General features: G+C 35.6%; 1 protein-coding gene across 3 annotated transcripts in view; it reads right to left on the bottom strand.

The window, feature by feature from the left end:
* The window catches only part of HNF4G (hepatocyte nuclear factor 4 gamma), a 128,116-nt gene that overhangs the window by 82,117 nt on the left and 23,997 nt on the right, over positions 1-22,002 (bottom strand). The window lies entirely within an intron of this gene.

The following is a 22,002-nucleotide window of genomic DNA, read 5'->3' as shown; positions in this document are numbered from 1 at the left end:
CGAGGACAATAAGCTCAGAAAGGTTAGACAGCTTGCTCAAGTCTACAATTAAGAAGCAATGAGACCAAGGTCTGTACACTTTCCATGAATTCTTCCAAGCTGCCCTTAAAAGATGCTAACATCAGCATGACATTTGCCTTTTTCATTTTTCTCATATTTTTCTTAACTTCATTCTCACATTAGAATTGGGCGTTAGACTCCAGCATTATTCTTATTTTGTGAATTAGGAAGCCAAGATTCAGAAAAATGAAAGTGACGTGCTCACTGCCAAAGAAATTGAATGAGGCAAGGATGGAATTAAATACCTGAATTCATATTCTGTGCTCTGTCCTCCACACCAAACTGCCTCCTTTAAAAGAAAGAAAGAGAAGTAGAGAAACAATGAGAAGGAAGGAGGCAGAGAGTATGGGAGAGGTGGAGAATGTTAACAATTTCCCTGCTTACTTTAAAGGGCTATTGAGTCAACTGAGATAATTTAATGGAAAGCACCTTGAAAAATCTGAAACACTATACCAATATAATGCATTATTATTAACATATTAGTGACTTTTTGATCAGTGTGCATTGAGGATGACATTTTATATTTTTGTAAAATTCCATGCAGAAACTGCAAATATAAAAGAGCTATATAAAGAATTAATTGCTTAGACATACTGTAGAAACACATACAAAAGAAAGGCAATCTGACGCAGTTAAGATTATGATACAAGAACGGGTTACACATGCCTTCTTTGTGTTCATGATATAGAGTACCCACTGGCAGTAGAATAATTCAAATTTTCAATTTTTCTTGGATTTCATCACAAACTCAATCAAAAGCATGAAAGTCAGTGTTTTAATATCCTTGCACCATGTGAAAAATAGTAGTATGCTCCACTACCTGAACCCTTAGAGCATTTTTTATTTTGATTGTCTCCCCATTATACTGAGAGATTGTCAGGACTTTATCAGGAAGATCATCCAAACAAACTAGAACATTATTAAAGTTCCAGCAGTGCAGTAACTCACTGAATGTATGAGTGATTAAAAGTCATATAGTTGTGACAAGGACCGTAAGGAGATCAGACAAAGGAGTTACAGGTCTTTAAAAGAAGAAGTAAAAAAAAAAAAAAAAATCCCTAGAACAATTTAACCTTCCCGGTGCCAAAACTGCAGCATTTTTTATCAATATTTAAAGCCTAATGTAACTGGAAACTCTATGGCAAATGATTTCCAAAGATCAAAATAGTGGGACATAGGATCAACACAGAATTATTAAGGGATTTAAGGGAGCATGGTTAGGTAAATGAAGAGTAAGTGAAATGACTGTACATTTTGTATATTGAGAAAAAGGTGCCCATGGAATATTCAAGTTTCATTTGAAACACAAGAACTACACTCCAAAGACAGACTGGGGCACTTTCCCCTTTATTTTCACCATGAGAAGTAATTAATCATAAAATACAAGCAAGTAAACAAGTAACCTTTTTATTCTTGTAAGTGAAACCCTTTAAAACATCTTTGAGAAAGTTTCTGGAAACCAAAAACAAAAAGTCACATACATCAAAAATACTCATCTTTACATTCATATACTTATTTCTGAGAAAGACTGGATTATTATTCCCAATTATTCATTTCCTTGTACTAGGATTATAGATCACATCGTGTGCTATGTAATTTTACAGTGTAAATATAAAAGCATTCTTGGTATACATGTGGGTGAAATGTGCAGTTTATACTTTTCCTATCCCACTAATCCAGGGCTTGGCCATGAAATTTGCTTTGACTAATGGAATATGAATGAACATAATGTAAGCAGAAACCTTAATTGCTTGCATGATTTGGCTTGCTTTCTCATGCACCTGAGGCCTGCCACAAAAGAATGTGCCCAGATATCTACCGTTCTTTCTGCCTGGATATCACCTGAAAATTACGTGCTAGCCCTGATCCAGAGGCGACTGGCCCACACCAACCAAGGCACAGCCAAGTGAGTATAAACACAAATAAATAAAAGAGCAGTAGCTCCCGAGATTTAAAAAAAAAAAATTGTTTTGTAGCATTATTATAGCAATGGACTTTTTTTTTTTACAATAGACATCTAATGTATCTTTTCCTTTACTTCAAAGAATACAGTTTTTCTTTTTTTTCCTTAAAACTGTGGTTTTTTAAACAAAGCCATAATCCTCTTGTCTTAACTTGCTTTCCTGATTATAGGGAGGTGATAAAAGAAATGTCATATTAGAAAGGAATTATTGATGAGTAGGAATATACAGAGAGGGAGGAAAAACCATGATTGTTCAAATATTTTAAAAATTAAGACACTCTAAACATATTTTATATGGGTCTTCAATTCATCAGATGAACATAAGCTAGGAGATGTTGGTTGAGGCAGGGTTCGCATGTAATTCTGAAGTCACCTCCACAGAAGTTAAAGTGTTGAAGAAATAGGACCAAAGGAGGGGCATTTCCTGGAGGACATCAGCATTTAACAGACAGATAAGAAAGAAGCCAATAGAAAAGACTAAGAAGAAATGATGAGAAGCAGTTGTACAACTGGAAAAACAGTGTTATAGAATTCAATGGAGAAGAGAGTACAAGATATTAGAGTAGTAGATGGGGCATTAAAATGTTATTCCCTCTTAACTATTATTTCCACCTTTTGTCCACTCTGATGATATAATTATGCACAGATGCCCTGACTACATATCTGGATAATTTTAAAGACTTCAGAAATAAACTATTAGAATCAAGATATAAATTCTGCAAGGTTGCCGTATACATAGTCAATGTACACATGCACCAAAAAACTGTGTTTCTATGTATAGGTAAAGAGACAATGAAAATTTTTAAGTATTCTTTTTATAATAGGATCAAAAAATCAAATACCTAGGAATAGTTTTAATAAAATATTTATAATACTTCCATACAAAACACTCTAAAGTTGAAGGTGATAAAATCAATAAGGGAAATATCATGCCCATGAATTGGATGACTCAAAAAATTAAAGTTGTCAACTCATTGCAAAGTAATCAGTGAAAGCATAACATTTCCTATGAAAATATAAGCATCAATTTTTAGTTGTTTTTGATAAGTTCATTCTTAAATCTATTATGAAAATCAAGGACTAAGAATAGCCAAAACAATCTTGAAGACAATATTTTATCTGCTTTTATGTATGTGTTATATATATAAAAATCAAAATGAGTCAATAAATAGAAATAATTATAGAACAAGAAATAGATCTTAGAGCTTAAACAGAGAATAACAAAAATATAAAATGCCTAGGAGCCTGAAAAATAAGTAATGAAATGCTTTCTTGTAACAAAGCAAAAGAAGAAAGGGAACAAAAATATGAGATAAAAGATAAGACACAGAGAAAATAAATCCAGGTCGTCCAACTAATAGAAATGGAAACTACCAGGAGAAAACAGAAATGAGAGAGAAGAAATTATCAAAGAAAAAAGCAGAAAATATCCCCAAACTACAGCAAGGCATGAGTTTCAAAACTGAACAAGCCCATGGGAGCCCTGCACAACAATGAAAAAAGGTCCACACTAATATACTTATGAAATTTTGGAACACTGTGAATGGTGAGATTTTTCAAAACTCTCAGAGAGTGAAAAGAAAAAATCACCCTTTTAAACCTGAATCTGACTTCTCATTCAAAGCAATGGGTGCTATGCAAAAATGAAGGCACCTATTCCAAGTTTCAAGTGAACAGAACAAGAATTTTATACCCAATCAAACTCTTAATCAAGTATAAGGAAAAATAAAGACATTTGAAAGCAAGAACTTAGAAACTACTTCCATTAGCTCTTTATTGGAAAACACATGAGAATTTTGGTATGAATTTCGCAAATAAAAATTCTAATATGGAAATTGTAACTTTATAACTAAAATTTATTTTCTGGCTCTGAATCTCCATCTACACTAAGAGATGGCTGTGAACTAAATCTTCTACTTTCTGTTTTCTCATTCCATTCCAGTGACTCCTCATTTGGTATTTGTGGTTGCCGTTTGGTAATACTCTCTGTTTTGGTCTGTCCAATGCAAGCTCAGTCCTAAACTGGCCTTTCATTTTAGATGTCAACTCTACTCTGTCTCTTTCCCCTGAGGGTCCACTGTCCCAGGTAGGCTCCCAGTTCTCAGATCTAGTCAACCACTGAACAACTTCATTGTTCTGCTATTCTTTCTGTGAACTCCTAGAAGCCATGGGAAAGAGTCAGCTCTCCTGACTTCTAAAGCTGACATGCAGTATCTGTGGGCTCTTATGATACTCCAGTATCCTCTTGGTGCCATTTCTAGAAGTTAACCCAATACCAGAGTTCCAATCAGAGGAGAGTATTCCTTCTATTCTCAGATCTCTTGGGAAATTGAGAGAGACTGCTGTGCATCTACTTTATCCTAATCTAGCAGAGAGTAGGGAACATAGTTTATCATACAACACAATACCTCATTCCTTTTCCTCTCCTCTGAAAATTCGGTCCTTAGTTTTTCCTGAAAACTCCCCCAGGGAAAAAGGCAGCCTCTCATCCCATGGTCTTAACAAGAATAATTGGAGGGTAGTCAAGGGCAAAAGACAAATCAATGGCAAATATCTCGGATTATTAAGACACACCCTGATGGGCTCCAGAAAAGACAACAATAGACAAAGTGACATAGAAAATGAGGATCTCATCTAAGAAATAAAGTGAAAAGCATTCTGAGGATTACAGCTGTTTAGGAAGACTAAAGAGGCAACCAATCCTGAATAGACTAAGAAAAAGACATAGAGCTCCATGAGAATTTTCCATGAGAAGTTTCAAGAAAAATGAATTTGAGACAATATAAGAATTTGAAGGGGATAGGACGAGGATAAGCTAGAGGCAAACAGCATAGAAAATAAAAACAGAAACAATTGGAAGTTTCAGGACAAAAACAAACCTAAAAATGAAAAAAAAATAATCCATTTGAACAGGGTGAACTTTTCCACATGGGTGTCCTAGTTTCTGGAGAGTGGCTCTGTATCAGAGAATATAACACACTATGTATCTCAGTATTTTAATTTGCTAAAGCTGCTGAAATGCAATGCAACAGAAAAGGGCTGACTTTTCACAACGGGATTTATTAGTTTGCAAGCTTATAGTTCTGAGGCTGTGAAAATGTCAAATGCAGGCAGCTTGTTCCTGAAGATAAACTGCCAGTTAGGCTAAACTCCCCTGTTCAGTGGCAAGGCACATGGTCACAACTGTTGGTCTCTCCCTTCTTTTCTGGGTCTCATTGCTTACAGCTTCCGGCTTCTGTGGCCTTCTCACTGAGCTTCTGTGGCTTTCTTTCTCAGCTTCTGTTTCTTTCTCTCTGAATCGTATCCTCTTATCAAGGACTCCAGGAAGAGGATTAAGGCCCACCCTGCCTGAACTGGGTCATATCTTAAGATCCTACTTACCGAGAGATGCTACTTACAGTGGCTCCACACCCACAGAAAGGAATTAATTTTAAGAACATGCTTTTCTGAAGTTGATAAAGCCTTGAAACCATCACACTCTACCCTCTGCACCCCAGAAAGACATGCTCTTTCTAAGGCAAAACACATTCATTCCATCACCCATCTAAAGCCTTAAATCGTTTCAGTAACAATACAAAGTACAAAGTCTCATCAAAGTCTCTTACATGTACTCCCAAGGATGAGTCTGGCCCTGGCACCATGGGATCAACAATTCCATCCTGACTAAAAAGGGGAAAAGAAGTGTGATTATCAAAATATCAGTGGCTGAGAGAGTTCAAATAAAGTCCAGAGGCTACTTTGGAGGTCACTCTTATGCAAGCTTTAGTTAGACATTGCTACCTATATTAACTCGCCAAACTCCAACCAAAACCATTCCAGCCAATCCTAAAGAACACCTAGGGCAATATAAAAGGTTCGATAAAGTTTCTATGCACTAGGGTAACTTTCCAGAAACCCACAACCTCCAGATGGGTCCTTGGACCAGATAAATCCTTAAAAAACCTGGAGGGCCCAGCTTCTCCGGAACATCATCTGTTTCCATCTTCGTACCCTGTATTACTGACAGCCCCTTCCAAGTAGCATCTCTTGGTAAGTAGGATCTTGTAAGTAGGATCTAAAAAGTGGGATAGAAAGATCAAAGGTGATGGCAGAGTTATACAGAGAAGGTAGATTTTAACAAATGAAAATGATTGCTGAAACATTAATTTGATATTTCTTTTAATCTCCAGTATCTTAAAGTAGCTAGAAGTAAAAACCTAAAATTATGAAATTATAACCCAAATCAAACTCTGCAATCTATTCTACAACACACTGTTGTGCTGTGCTTTGAAATTTATTGCTTTTTTGTATATATGTTATTTTTCACAAAAAAGAAAAAAAGTCAATTGTGATGATAAAAAAAGTATTTATTCCTTCTAGCCTCCTATATTCTGGGGGAGCTAGAAGGAAAAATCTGACAAACTCTGGGATCTGTCCTATAACTACTTGTTGAAAAGTGCTTTGAAAATTATTTTTTTTCTTTCTTTGTTTTGTAAATATGTTATATTATACAATAAAAAATTTAAAACACTTAAAAAAATCACTTATGATTTGTCCTGGGGCACAATTTCCCTCTGGCTGTGAGCCTGTGAAATTTACAGGAAGCTATCTGCTTCCAATATACAAAGGAGGGACATTCAGAGTAAACATTGCCATTACCATAAGGAGAAACTGGAAGGAAAATAGAGGTCACTGATTCCAAACAGTCTGAATCCCTTCACGGCATACTTTATTAAAATTTAAAGGTCTGAGAGTCATCTACAGAACAATGCCTTGCCCTTGAGGCTTGATGGAGCAGCAGCCCCAACTCCTCCACATGCTTGCCCAGTGGTCATGTTCTCAGTTCCACCCTCATCAAGGATCAGGGTGATGGCAGATCTCTAGGGTTTACCTTTGTGAAGTATCAGGATAGCAGCCAAACTCTAGACCCCACCTTCCTCAAGCACCAAGATAGTGACGAGTCTCTCCCCAATCCCTAGGGAATGTAGTCCACCTTCTCTGAAGCCTGGGTACAATACTCTCCCTGAACAATGGGACCATCAAGCTTTCCTTAATCCCTCAGGCATCTGAGAACCCTGGGGTGGTAACACTTTTTCTGAACAACAGGACTTAAAGCTCAACCTCTGTAAGCTCTGGGGCAAATTCATCATTTCCACATACATGGGTTGACCAGCTCTCTCGGCTGGAGAAGATGCTTTGCTCTATACCTTAGCTTCCATAGTTCTGCCCTTGAATTCATTTTTCTTTCAATCTTTCCCTTTTGGTCTAGGCTGGCTGTGGTTCTGTTCATACAGATCTTGCAAAAAGCTTGTTGGTTTCACATATAGTGCCCAGGGGTTCCAACTATCAGACAGTAGGACTTCCCACAGATCCTTCCTGGATACCTGCATTTCCATTCCTTACTTGCACTGAAGTGGCTGACTGGTTCCTTGTTCAGTTAAAACCTCACATGGAGCGCTGTCCTCTGGGGACTCGTTTGCCAGAAGCTCGGAATTTTCCAACCATCAATTACTGGTTTCTTAATACCCAGGAATTCAGTTATCAGCTCATCCCATTCTTCTAGCATTTTATTATAAGCTGCAAGGGGAAGTCAGGCTGCACTTTCCACATTTAGTTCTGAAATCTCCTCAGCTAAATATCCAAACTCATCACTTTGAAATTCTGCCTTCCCTCTGACAGCAGTACTCAATTTTACCAAATTGTCTGCCACTTTAAAACAAGGGTCACCTCTTTCACAGTTTGCAATGACATGTGTGTCATTTCATCTAAGGCCTCCTCAGAGTATCCTTAGCATCCATATTTCTACCAACAATCTCTTTTCAAAGAAATCTAGGTCTTTTCCTTCAAGCACCTCACAATTCTTCCCACACAGCCAATCAACAAGCCATTTCTACATATTTGGTATTTATAATAGGGCAGCACCTACTTTCCTGGTACCAACATCTGTTTTAGTTTTTGTTAAAGCTACTGAAATGCAATATACCAGAAAAGGGCTGGCTTTTAACAGTGGGAATTTATTAGTTTACAAGCTTATCGTTCTGAGGCTGTGAAAATGTCCATACCTAGACATCATCAAGATGATGCTTTCTGGGCAGGCCACGGTGGCTCAGCAGGCAGAGTTCTCGCCTGCCATGCTGGAGACCAGCTTGGCATCCTGGTGCCTGCCCATGTAGGGGAAAAAAAAAAAAAAAGATGATACCTTCTTCCCGAAGAGAGGCTGCCAATGAGTTTAAACTTCTTTGTCCATGACAAGGCACATGGTAACAAATGTTGATCTCTCCCTTCTCTTCCAGGTTTCATTGCTTACAGCTTCTGGCTTCTGTGGCTTTCTCTCCCTGAACTTCTGTGGCTTATTTTCTCAGTTTCTGTGTCTTTTTCTCTGAATGTCATTCTCTTATAAAGGACTCCAGGAAGAGGATTAAGGCCCAAGCTGCTTGAAGTGGGCCACATCCTCAGATCCTCCTTACCAAGAGATGCTACTTACAATGGGTCCAGACCCAGAGGAGTGAGTTAATTTTTCCATAATGGCTTCAAACCATCACATTCAGCATTAAACAATATCTGAGGGATGCCAACGTTGTTTATACATTTCCAACTTTTAGAATCAACCTATAAACAAAAACTGGAAGACCTGGTGGTGGTTACGGGAAGAATGTAAATATAGAAGCCTCACCTGAAAAAAAGCCATAAGAGGAAGGAAAAGTTAAGAAACTGAGTAGGGTTATTAGTATTTTGTCGTAGAAAGTGAAGAATATATACTTTGTGGAAAACAAAAAAATGAACTTTTAAATATATTAAATTCTAAAAGTATTCAACAGGAGAAGTATAAAAAGGACAGGCAAGGGAGATAGAGGAGTGAATTGAGGCAGATCCCCAACTTCCACATTGGGAGTCAATAATATGGTTTTAAAGTTGATGAGTATATTCCTAGCATCATAGACTAACTTTCCCAAAGAAAAAGAATGAAAAATCAATGGTCATGAGCTTCCAGTAAGTAAATGATGGAGCAAGGATTTTTCTTTTTAATTCAAAGCTACTCTATTATATTGCACTATTATAATAACTTTGGTGATTATTAATCTCAGTGATTTTGCTTTCTGGTTTCCTAAATCATAGTATTAAGATGTAATTTTAAAATATAAACATAGCCACATTATATTTACTCAGATCTTTTTTAGCTTCTGTGGGAGTCAGAATAATAGTCCCCCGAAAGATGTTCTAACCCTTGGTACCTGCATGCAAACTTACATAGTAAGGGGACTTTGCAGATGTGATTAAATCAAGGCTTTTATAATGGAGATTATCCTAGATTGTGTGGATGGGCTCAATGTAATCACAGGGTCCTTAAGAAATGGAAGAGGGAAGCTAAAGAGTCAAAGAGGGCAATGTTATGACAGAAACAGAGGGGGTAGTGGGGTGACTACCCGCTTTGAAGATGGATAAAGGGGTCACAAGCCAAGAATTGTAGGCAGCTTCTAGAAGCTGGAAAAGATATGAAAACAGCTTCTCCCTTAGAACCTGTAGAAGGAAAGTGCCCTGCTGGCATCTTGATTTTCATCCTGGTAAATCCTATTTTGTACTGCTGACCTCCAGCATGGTAAAATACTAAATTGGTGGTGTTTTAAACCACTATATTTGTGGCTATTTGTGGCAACAGCAGTAGGAAAATAACACAGGCTTCGCATCAGAATCAGAAGGACATGGGCTGAAATCAGGTCTCTGCTGACTGATGTTGGGCCAAGTCTCCATGAACCTCTATTTGTTTAGTTGAAATTATTTTAAAAACAGCTATTGAAAGATTATGATGATAATTAGTCGGCAATACAAACTCATTCAACAGTAAGTTTTATTGCTGGGTTGTAATTATGGAAATGATTAGGAAATGGAAAGGAGTATAGAAGTATAGGAGGAAGAAACTGAATTAAATTTGTAAGAGAAAATGGTTAACATTATATTTTGCTTCTAAACCCCCAAAGTTACCTAGCCAGTGATTCTCCCTAACATATAGCCTACGAGTTGAAATATGAAGGGGGAAAATTGCTCCAATATTGAAACCACTTCATGATTTGAGCTCATTCACTGTACTCCTTTAATATCTTGCCTCTTTGGGGAAGAGGCAATATCCTTGACTGGCTATAAATTTATGAGTGTAGTTGTTTTATGGCTCTGAATGTAATAGAACCTAAGTAAATACTGATAAGTTTGCTATTCTTCTGAGAAGTTTCCACCCACATAATATTGTCCTATCACTGGAAATCCCCACAGTTTTGATAAGAGCAAAGGCAAGAACTCTTTCATATATAACAGTTGTCAATTGAAATCAGAACAGCATTCATCATTTTACTTGGAAGGGTTGCGGGTGTTTTAAAACCCACTTGAAGCCTATATAATGAAATTTTACCTTTATTATCTTTTGAGCATCTTCTCCTGATTTGAGAGGTTGATGTTGACTTCCAAGTTTCTTTTCTTAAAGCAGCTTTTAGCATGCTTTGCATTTATAGATTAAATGGTAAACTGAATTAAAAGAAATAAGTATTTTCTGTCATCACCATAACCCCACATAATAGACCATGTTTGAAACTCATGTCCATCCTTTCGATATAGAGATAAGTAGATCTTCATTAATTAGTTTGCAAGAATCTGTATTAACTCTTTCAAACCACTGAGCTACCAGGTATTTTCATGAATGTTTTGTGTATACTGTATTTAGGGAGATTTTTTTTCCCCTTTTTTCCTTGATTTTAAGTGTTCTGCATACTAAATTACAGTATGACACAAGTTAATTAGTAACTAGACAGGTTCTCAGGGAAAACCATGATACTATAAACAGTATAAAATGTGACTACAGAAAACTGATGATTTGTTATATAGCTCCCTATTCCATGGGGTATGATTCTTTCTCAGTATATGAATCACTTAAAGATATTCCACTTATGTCACTTGAAAAGTAACACTTTATAGAACCATTACTAAGATTGATCAAAAGAGAATCTTGCAGATCTCACCTGGTTATTTTGCTTTGGCTATAAGTAAACTTTTGCTTTGGGAATTTCTTTTTGGTGCAGAGTGGAGGCAAGAGTGAGGGGGTAGTTTCTTTGTCTAAAATTTCAGGCATTACCTAACAGAAAAGGCCTTATCTCTTATACAAAACTAGTAGGTGCTCATTAAATTCTTGTGAATATATATACACACATATATACATCTGAGTTCACAGTCCAGAAATGAGAAGCTTTTCTAGCCTGCTAGTATTCCGGAGGCCACAGCCTTGCCATGCTGGGCCACAGGAAGTGTGGATAAACATCTATATAATAAATTGCATAAATGAACAAACTTTTCTAAATGAACATGTAAATGAGTTATTTATTTGATTTTCACATGAGGGCAAAACAGAATTTACTTCTTGTTAGTGTGAAGACAAAATTTACAGGTGGCTTACAAAAACTACTGCACAAGCAACATTATGAAGTCATTATTAGAATCAATATTTTATTACCCACAATCCTATCACCTAACAAATTGACTATCACTCTCTTTCATGCTCCTATTAAATTCCTAACCATATTTTATGCAATTCATTTGTTTGGCCCAGAGAAATCACAGTTTTTTCCCTACATAATGAGTATAAAATTCTGCACATAAATTGGGCTTCATAATTTTGAGAGTCTGCAGTGATGTGTCCTTCTTAATAACTCACGACACTTCTTAAATATCATACTGACTAGAGATGCAGTCATAGGCTACTTTGTGTCACCTTTGATATTACTGTTTTAGCCTGACTCCTATTCAGTTTTACATATATGTTATTTACCTGCTTGTATGAAGCTCCTTCCTACCATGGAATATGGATTATGTCTCTTTATATAATCTCACTCTGCCTAGGAGGGCCAGATAGATAGACAGAGAGATAGATGCAGAGGCAGATACATTTCTTTTGAATGAATGTCAAATTAACATGGTCACTGCAAATGATTAAAATAAATAAATGGGAAAAATTTTTAAATAACTGATATTTTAAATTCTTATATTATAAAGATAACCATAGTAGTTTGTTTCATAATCTTCTGCCTCTTCAGATAAGGACCATCGTGTCCCTTAAAAAATACACATTTAAAGATAATCAGCATATTTTCCATTAGTATCGTATTCATTAAATAGCTAAGATATCAGAGAGTCATTAGGAAAAAATAAAATAGACCCAGAGGGCTTATCATTCTTCTTTGTAGATTCCCCCATTCAATTTTCATCTCAAAAAGTATATGTGAGATGAGAATTGTTTCTTCACCTTGACCCTTTGAAGATGCTGAAGCAGCATGACCTCTGCTCCCGAGTGTCATCCTGTAGGTGGAGGCTATTGCTTCTTTCCAAGAGGGTGTAAATTCAGTTCAGTAAATGTGTGATTAATAATTAATGTGAAATTAATAATACACCACCTTCAAGGTATTTACAGCAGAGTCAGGGAATTTTTACATTTTTTTCATTGTCAAAATCAGAACAATTGTTTTTAGTAGAAATCATGAACATTTGATTCTTCCTTATTTTGGAGAAAACAAAGCCAATGAAAATCAAACAAGTCTTCTTGTCCTCTAGGTTTCCTTCATTTTGGCAGCTATTCCTCAGTGAAAAATAGATAAAGGTTAGCCCGTTAAATATAAACTAACAGTGGTCTCCTTTCACCTCTCTTTCTTCCTTATCCACCTTCTTAGTTGGATTTTACATTTTCCTCCCATTCTTAAGCTAAGACTTGGTCTTTAATGTTATCTTGTTTCTCCATATACATATTAATTCAGTGATCTTATGCATGATAGGTGATGTTACTATCATTATTACCTCTCAAATTTTTATTTCTAATCCTAACCACCTACAGTCTCTCACCACACTCCTGCCATATATCTATATGTATAAATATTTATGTTTTTATTTGTATTTGTTTAGGTACATTTAAATGTGCACACATACCTATATGTATGTATTTATCTGCATGTATATACACATATTTACAAGTATGTATGCACGTGTATGTGTGTGTGTGTATATATATGCCTATGTACATATATATATGCATATATATATATACTTTAAACATAACCATTCCCTCATTCTATACATTGCATCTTTCACCAAATCATTTTGATGATACTTCAGGAATGAGAATCTAATTTCTGGAGCTGTAACAGCAAGTTTTTATTTTCTTCAAAATTTCAAATATCCAGTGAGTAACCATTATCCAGTGAGTAACCTTTCCTCACTATGGTCACTTCTCTCTCAATGAGTCAATCATCCCATCTTAAGGCTCTTGAGCTCAGCCTAGAGACCACGCCAGGCCCCAGTGGAGCTGCTCACACCCACAGCCTCAATACCAGCTCTGCAACTCATACCTCAGGTTTATTGAGACACCAACCCAATTTCAACTACAGTTGCTCATTGCCAGTGCTCTTCTAAGTAGATCAGGCTCGGACTCTATCAGACCTTAGATCCCACCTTCCCACCTCCAAAAAGGGCTGCATCTCTATCGTACGGCAATGATTCTTATGAGGAAATATCTCTTTGCTGAGCAAGATCTGAGCATTCCCCCTGCCCCTCACATGAAGAGATGTCCCATTTGCCTCTGCAGGGGTATACCCTACAGCACACAGCAGAGGACCTACCTATTACAGTCAAAGTGACACGTCAGGCCCCTTGGAAGTTTCAACCTCTCGCAGATACTACCTCTCTTCTCAAATAACTAATAGTAAAATCTAGCAGAATGGCTGGAGAGTCGCATACAGCCAAGTTTCAATTCTGTCCCTTTTAAAGAGGCTGACAACTTTATTTTCTTCATTTAAATAATGAAGCTAGAAAGATTTCCCTCAGGGGTACAGAGAAGGATAGGCATAAAGTTTTTGGCCCATGGTGGACACTAACCACCTTTGTGTCTTAAGACCAAGACAGGGGATCCCATAAACCTACCTGAGAAGTTAAGGCACTATCTGATTGCACAAAATATGCAGAAGGGGTAGCAGGAAGTTAATACTTATCCTCGTTTTCTCACTTTCTCTTAGGCATATGGTTCTTGTTCATGCAAACATTCACACGGTCCTCTTACAACTGGCCTGAAGCATCAACCCTTCAGATACTCGGTAAGTGGCTGGATTAATCAATTAGTTCATGAATCTGTTCTGGGTATATCAGAATACCAGAGACTTGGTAAATATTTAAACAATTTAACTAGTCAGAGTAGTTTGCTTCTTTATTCTATGTGGCTTTTATACAAGCTTTTATTATCTTCAGAACACTAGGAATAGACTTCAGTTAGCATTTTGGTAAGAACTATCTTTCTTATACTTTCTAAGACAGTAATTCAGTCAATTCTTTATGTTCCATTTAAAAATAAAAGGTATTGGGCCTAAAAATAGTCCAGATAAAACACAATACCAGACATAAATTTGAACAGAAAATTAAGTGATCCAATAAAACACACAGAGAGTTACATTTTATCAGAAGACTATGCTAGAGAAATAAGTGAGTTTTTTTAAACATCTCAGGTATATAAATCAGCAAATTCTTGTGATAGCCCCTAATTCACTTCTTGAATTGTATTATGTCTCAGAATAGATACAGAAATGGAAGATAAGTACTTAGAGACTTTTAATAGATTTGACTTTGCTGCATTATCCATCCGGGAATCAGTGGCCTCATCTCACTTAACAGGGCTTCACCAGTTTGGTTGGTAAACGCAACATGACAAATCCACGTACTAGTCACGCACAGTAGAGCCCTGTAATGTTTTCACGATTCGATTGGCAACCATCATATAATGTGTCTGAAAATCTCACAAAATATAAGCGCGTTTGTGAAAGGAGGGAGTGAGGGAAGGAGGGTATAAAGGAGGAAGGAAAGAGAGAGACCTAGGGAAGGAGAGAGGGAGGAAGAGAGAGTGAGGAAGGAAGATAGTTGCGAATCACTACAAAAGAACAAGTTGGTGACAAAAGGCATATAGACTGGAAAGGATAAAAGAGGGCATTTGACTTCTTGAGTAATCCTGTTTTTAGTATGATTTTCCTTTTGAAAACATACCAAACATATTCAAAAAAATCAATCAAATCATTAAAACTGGGAAGCCAAGAAAATGTTAAAACCTTAAAACTGAAAGCAAGCGAAAACAATGGAAACTAATTGTTCCACTAATTCGTTACAAATGAATATCGATCCGTAAGCACAGGGAGGGAGGGAGGAAGAAGGTAATCTAAGTTACCTATGCATCCAGTATTTATGTGCATTACCCTCAGCCTCGGGGAGTGTGGGATGCTGTGGAAGGAAGACAAGGTGCAAACAAATCCTGAACTCATTTTAATAAGTTTGTTTATTACAGTACCATAAGCAAAGCAGTGCCATTTTTCTGACCAATTTGAAGGTAACATGACAGCCCTTTATCTAGTGTGTAATTCCTAAGAACAGGAATATCTTCTCACATAACCACAGTGCAGTTATCAGTTTCATAAATTTACATTGATACAATATTTTTATCAATCTACCATCCACATTCAAATTTTCCAGTTGATTTAACAATGTCCTTTATGGCACTTTTTTCCCCACTAGCAGAGGGTCAGTCTGGGGCAATACACTTCAGGTGGTATTTTTATGTCTCTTTAACTTGTTTTAATCTGAAACATTTTCACAACCATACTTTGTCTTTTATGACACTGGACACTTTTGAAGAATATAGACTCCTCCCTTCCCATCTTATTTTGTTTGTCTGATGCGTCCTCATGATGTTGAGAAAAAAAATGTATAGATAGATGATAAATAGATGACAGATGGAGAACTAGCTAGCTAGATAGGAAAAAAAATAAAGCATATGAGCTAAAATGTTAACAAGTGAATCCAGATATAGAGTATTTCATGGTACTACTTTTATTTTTGTAAGTGGAAAGGATGCCCAAATATGTACTTTAATAAATGAATATACTGAACTTGCTGAAACTGCTTTAAAATCTTACTGTACTCCTGTGAGATTAACTGTAACAAAACATAGAAACAATTTAAATATACATTGCTCCTTATGGTGTTGTCGTAACCCAACTAAACTTAGATACATCAAAAGAGCAAGAAAAAAGCTCTTCTGTCACATGAGAAACTCTAAATATTTATATACATTATGATTATTCAAAATATTCCTATACACAGAATTGTTATCTCAAACATAATATTTTTTTAGAAACAATTGCAGAATGACAAAAAGTTACAAAGGTAATAGATTCTTCTTTAATTGCTTATAACATTCTCAACGAACAGTATGTAGACCTTTTCTAATTTTCTTTTCTCTGTACTATATTTCTTCTGTTGATAAATGCGATTTAATTTATTTTTCTTAGAAATGCATTGTGATTTCATTAATTGTAATTCATTTGAATTTTGCAATTTATAAGGGTTGGAAATAAAAATAAATACTGGCCCTTTGTCATGGATAGTTTGAGAAGCATTGCTCGGAGGTATACTTAGCAGTGGAACTGCTGAGTCATAGCAGCATTGCTTAACTTCACGTAAGTACAAATAGTTTTCTAGAGTGATTGTACAAAGATACACTTTCCCCTACAGTATAGGACAGTTTCTGTTGCTTACTTATGCAAACATTGCCATATATTTAATTCCTGGAAATTTTGTGGGTGGAAATAATATTCACTGTAATTTAGCTTTACTTTTCTCTTATTACAGATTAACGCAAGCAAGTTTACAAATATTTCTTGGCTATTCTAATTTATTTCCTGCCACACACCTATGCATGCCTTTTCCCCATTTTTCTACTGGTTGTTTATCTTTCTCTTATTGACTGACGCCAACTTTTTGTATATTCTGGATTCTACACTTTGTTGATGATTGGCAATGCAAATATTTTCTTCCAGTGTATGAACTGTCATTTTACTCTTTTTATAGGGCTTTTCAATGTACAAATTTATTAATTTTAGTGAAATGAGATTTAGCAATCTATCACTTTATGGCTGTGCATCTTTTTGTAAAGTTATCCTCTCATGGAAGGAGATCAGCAAGATATTCTCTTGGGTGTTATTTCAAAGTCATTTGTTAATCCAATTTGCATTGATTTTTATGTTAACTGTGACGTGAAATCCAGTTTTGTCTTTTCCAGATTAAGAACCACTTTTCCCAAATCTTTTATCCGGTGGTTTGTCTTTTCCCTATTGATCTGCAGTGCTAGTGCAAAGAACAATTTTCCATATACGTGTGAGTTGTTTGTGAGCCAAACATTCTGTTCTAGCAATCTATTGTGAAACTAATAACACACTCTAATAAATATAATAGGTTTAAAATAGATCTGGATATCTGATAGGGCAAGAGCTACTTTCCTGTACTACTTTTTCAGGGGTGAATCAGCAATTCTTGTGCTTTTGACCTACTATATAAATTTTTAATGAGTTTCTCAATTTTAATGAAAATTTTTGTTGGGACTTGATAGGAATTTCATTGGAGCATAAACTAGCTTGAGGAAAATTGTCATTTTAAAAGTATTGTCTTCTTATGTATATAAATTATAATATATAATATAATATAGTATATTTCTCCACTTATTAGGTGCCTTTTAGTATTTTGCAGTACAACATTATAACTTTCCACTTAGAAATATTTTACTTTGATTTCATTATTCTAATTTTTGTTGCCATTATAAGGGAATGCTTTTCTACGTAAAATATTAATTACTTTTTATCAATATACAAAATTTAAATTGAATTTTGATTTATACTAAAAAATCACTAATTTGTCTACAGATTTTTCTAAATGAAAAAAGTTATATCTATAACAATTTAAAATCTCTTTCCTCTCAAATCCTAATAATGTCTTTAGTTTTTTTGGGGGGTGCATGGTCCAGGAATCAAACCCAGGTCTCCTGCATGGAAGGTGAGTATTCTACCACTGAACCACCTGTGCACCCCAAACCCTAATAACTTTTATTTCTTTTTTGCATTTTATTGTCCTGGCTATGATCTATAGAATAATGTTGAATTGATACAGCAAAAACAGACATTTTAATTTATTCACAATATCAACATTTCACTGTGGAGTGAGATGTCTGCTAAAAACTTTGGTAGTTAAACTTTATCGTGTTAAAGATGATCTCCTGAATTCTTACATTATTAAACTTTTTAATAAATAGATTATCAGATTGAATTTTATAAATGTTTTTTTCTGTGATTATAAAATGATCATACAGAGTTTACCTTTAATCTATTAATATGGTGAATATATTAATAAATTTCTGAAGTTGAATCGACTCTGCATTCCTATTAAGAAGTGTAAATTAGTGATGATGTAATCTTTTTTATAGCAAAAAAAGTTAGTTCAGTGGTAGAGTTCTCACCTGCCATGCAGGAGACCTGTGTTCAATTCCTGGTCCATGCTTCTCCCCCTCAAAATACAAACAAACGAAACAAACATACAAAAATTCAGCAAATGGTGCTGCAATAACGGGATATTCACATGGAAAAATAAAGAAATGAGACCCTTCCATACAGCATACCAAAAAAAAAAAAAGGAAACCTGGATTTGTTTTGCTAATATTTTGTATAGTATTTTAAAATCTATTTTCATGATGCACATTGGCCTGCTATTTTGCTTCCTCATTTTATATGTGTTTAGTTTTGGTATTGTAGTAGCTTGTATTATATACCCCAATTTAAGCATGTTCTTAATCTTATTATCCATTCCTATGGGTGTGAACCTAGTGTAAATAGGATCTCTTAAAAATGTTATTTTAAATTAATGTGTAGCCCAATTGAATGAGGTTGTGTCTTAATCTGGATTATCTGAGGTTTTATAAAGAAAAAGAACCTGAACTCAGAGTCAGAGAAAGCCACAGGGAGGAACCAGAATTTGGAAGTCAGTGGGAATCCAGAAGAAAAAGGAGAGGCCATCATCATGTAACACAAGCCAAGGAACCCCAATGATTGCTGGCAGCTAGAATGCTATAGACCTTGGAGAGAAAGACTTGTCTTGCTGACACCATTTTTTTTTTACTTCTCCTTGCCTCAAAACCATGAGCCAATAAATTCACACTAATCCAACTCATTGTACAGTATTTATCATGGCCACTCAGGAAAATGAAGACAGGAGTCAAGGTTATGCAAGCCTCGTTAAAAAAGTTGTGGAGTTTCCTCAAGTTTTCTATGTCGTTCCAGTATTCATGTAAGATGGAAATTATGTGTTCCTTAATTATTAGGTAAATGCACCTAAATAAATCACCTGGACTTGTATTTTCTTTATGAAGAGATTTTTCTACTTTTAATGCAATATTCCTTATTGGCTATTAGACTGCTGAGATTTTCTCTTTCTTCATATGTCAGTTTCAGCAATTTATATCTTTAAGGATATGATTCTTTTCCCAATATTTTAAGCATGCATGTATAGGGCTATTCATGAATTGTAATATCTGCTGCATCATCATTATATCACACTTGTATTACCTAATTTACATATGGGTATGTGTTTTAGCAATATTATTTCTTTCTTTGTTTTTCTTGAGTCACCTCCTTAGAGGTTTTCAAATTTCTGGAGGTTTTTTCACTCTTTACTTTTCATTCTCAATTGTATATTTGGTTTTTTGTTCATTAATTTTTTTTATCATTGTGATAAAAACAATAGATTCCTTCATCTCTCAGGTTTTTTCCCCCATTGTTCTGTTTCTAATATCTTCAGTGTTTTTTTCTTATCTATTTCAGCAAGTGAAGACTTTAAATTGCCTTTTTGACTCTACTTCAGTGGTATTCCAAAAGTTTTGATATTTGCCATATTCATGTTACTCAATTCCAATTTTTTTTGCATTCATAACAACTAAGTAATTACAATTATTGAATCAATGTTTAACTTTCCTCTAGCTGCAACCATCATGAATAAGACATTACCTAGCCCATTACTGTCCTTAAGAAGCAGTTTATTTTTAATTGTGAAACATTATAAATAAAACCGTGCATATAACGCATTTGTACAGCTGAAAGATTAATAATTAATGAAATAATTATAAAGGATTGCCGAAGTGAAGAAGAAAACATTGGCAGTCTCTGAAATCCTCAATTGTGCTCCTCTCTAGCTGTATAGCCACCTGCCAGACATATACCAGCATAATAATTAAACATTATCTTGAGGCTTTGATAATTATTCCTGCACTTTCTTTTATAAAAAAATAATAATAATATTTATGGTCCTCATCTGTGCTCCTTTCCAATCATATACCCACTTGCCAGGAATATACCAGCATAATAGTTAAGCACTATCCCAAGGCCTTTATAATTATTCCCCTTCATAGAAAATAAATAATTAATATTTATGTGTCATGTAAACAAAAAGTATTTAGATTTTCTAATTTTTGGAATTACATTAAAGGAATTCTTATGAATGGAACTGTGTCCTCCAAACATGCTCAAGTTCTAACCCCCATTCGTGTCAATGTAAACTCATTTGTAAATAGCCTCTTTGAAGATGTGATTAGTTAAAATAAGGCTCAACTGGATTGGGGTAGGCCTACCTAATCCAATGTGGGCAGAGACTCTCTAAGAAGAAGACATTTGGGCAGAGACAGCTTATGCAGAGAGAGAGAAAAAGAGAAAGAGAAAGAGACATCTATGTTACAAGAAGCAAGATTGAGTTATAAATGACTGGTATGCTGGTTTGAATATTATGTACCCCAGAAAAGTCATGTTTTAATCCTGATTCAATCTTGTGGAGGCAGCTCTTTCCCTTCATCCTAATCCAATACTATAGGGCAGTAATTTTGATTAGGTTATCTCCACGGAGATGTGGCATGCCCAATTGGGGGTGTGACCTATTGATTACACAGAGATGCGACTCCACCCATTCTAGGTGTGTCTTGATTAGTTTACTGAAATCCTTTAAAAGAGGAAACATTTGGGGGAAAGTCAGAAAAGACAGAAATGACAGAGCTGACAGAGAGAAAGCCAATAGAAACTTCAGTGCCAACAGAGAGAATAGAGACATGGATGTTTGGAGATGCTTGGAGCCCAGCAGATGTTGCCATGTGAATTCCCATGAGATGTTAAACAAATCAGAACCTGGAGAGAGCCATGGGAAGCCAAAAGATGAAAGCCAGCTTCAGAGAGGCAAAGGGAAGAACCCCCACTGAAACAAAGGCTGAAAGCAACGGAAGTCCAGGACCAAGGGGTCAGCACATGCCAACCACATCACTTCCCAGCTGACAGAGGTGTTGGAAACCCATCAGCCCTCCTTGAATTAACGTATAATTCCCTGTATGCCTTAATTTGGACATTTTTATAGACTTAGAACTGTAAACTTGTAACTCATTAGTTTCTCCTTTTTAAAAGCTGTTCCAGTTCTGGTTTATTGCATTCCAGCAACTTCCAAACTAGAACAACTGGCAAGCTACCGTTAGAAACCCACAGATGTCTGAAGAAGCATGGCCCTGCTGACACTTTGATTTCAAACATCTTACTTCCAGAACTGAGATAATAAATTCTTGTTGTTAAGCCAATTAGCTTGTGGTTCTTTGTAATAGCAGCCCCGGCAAATTAAGAGAGGAATCATACTATATTCTCCTGTGACTTCTTTCACCCAATGTTAGGTTTCTGAGATTCAACCACAGAATAGATGGACATACCTCTAGTTCATTCATTCTACCAGATAGTATTCCACTAACAATTGATGGAATTGGAGTTGTTTGCTTCTACTATTAGAAACAATGTTGCTATTACTATTTTTGTTCAAGACCCATGCTATCATTGTGCAAGACTTGTCTAGGGGAAACTAATAGAAAATATCTCTTGGCTAATAGTGCTGCACAAACCTTCAGAGCTCATATAAATTATTAAAGTATAAGCTATTTTATGTGCTATACATGGTCATATATATTTATATGACTATTATATAAAGTTCAGATTTTATAAATTTTCTCAATACACCCCTGCTATTATCTAAATCAAAGAAGCATACATTTAAAAATTTAACACGTTTCATTAATGTATTCATTTGTTCATCAAATATTT

The sequence above is a fragment of the Tamandua tetradactyla genome, chromosome 6 (assembly GCF_023851605.1).
Source record: "Tamandua tetradactyla isolate mTamTet1 chromosome 6, mTamTet1.pri, whole genome shotgun sequence".
In the NCBI taxonomy this organism is placed as follows: Eukaryota; Metazoa; Chordata; class Mammalia; order Pilosa; family Myrmecophagidae; genus Tamandua; species Tamandua tetradactyla.
The sequence above is the reverse complement of the archived record's forward strand: the minus strand, read 5'-3'. Positions and strand labels throughout refer to the sequence as shown.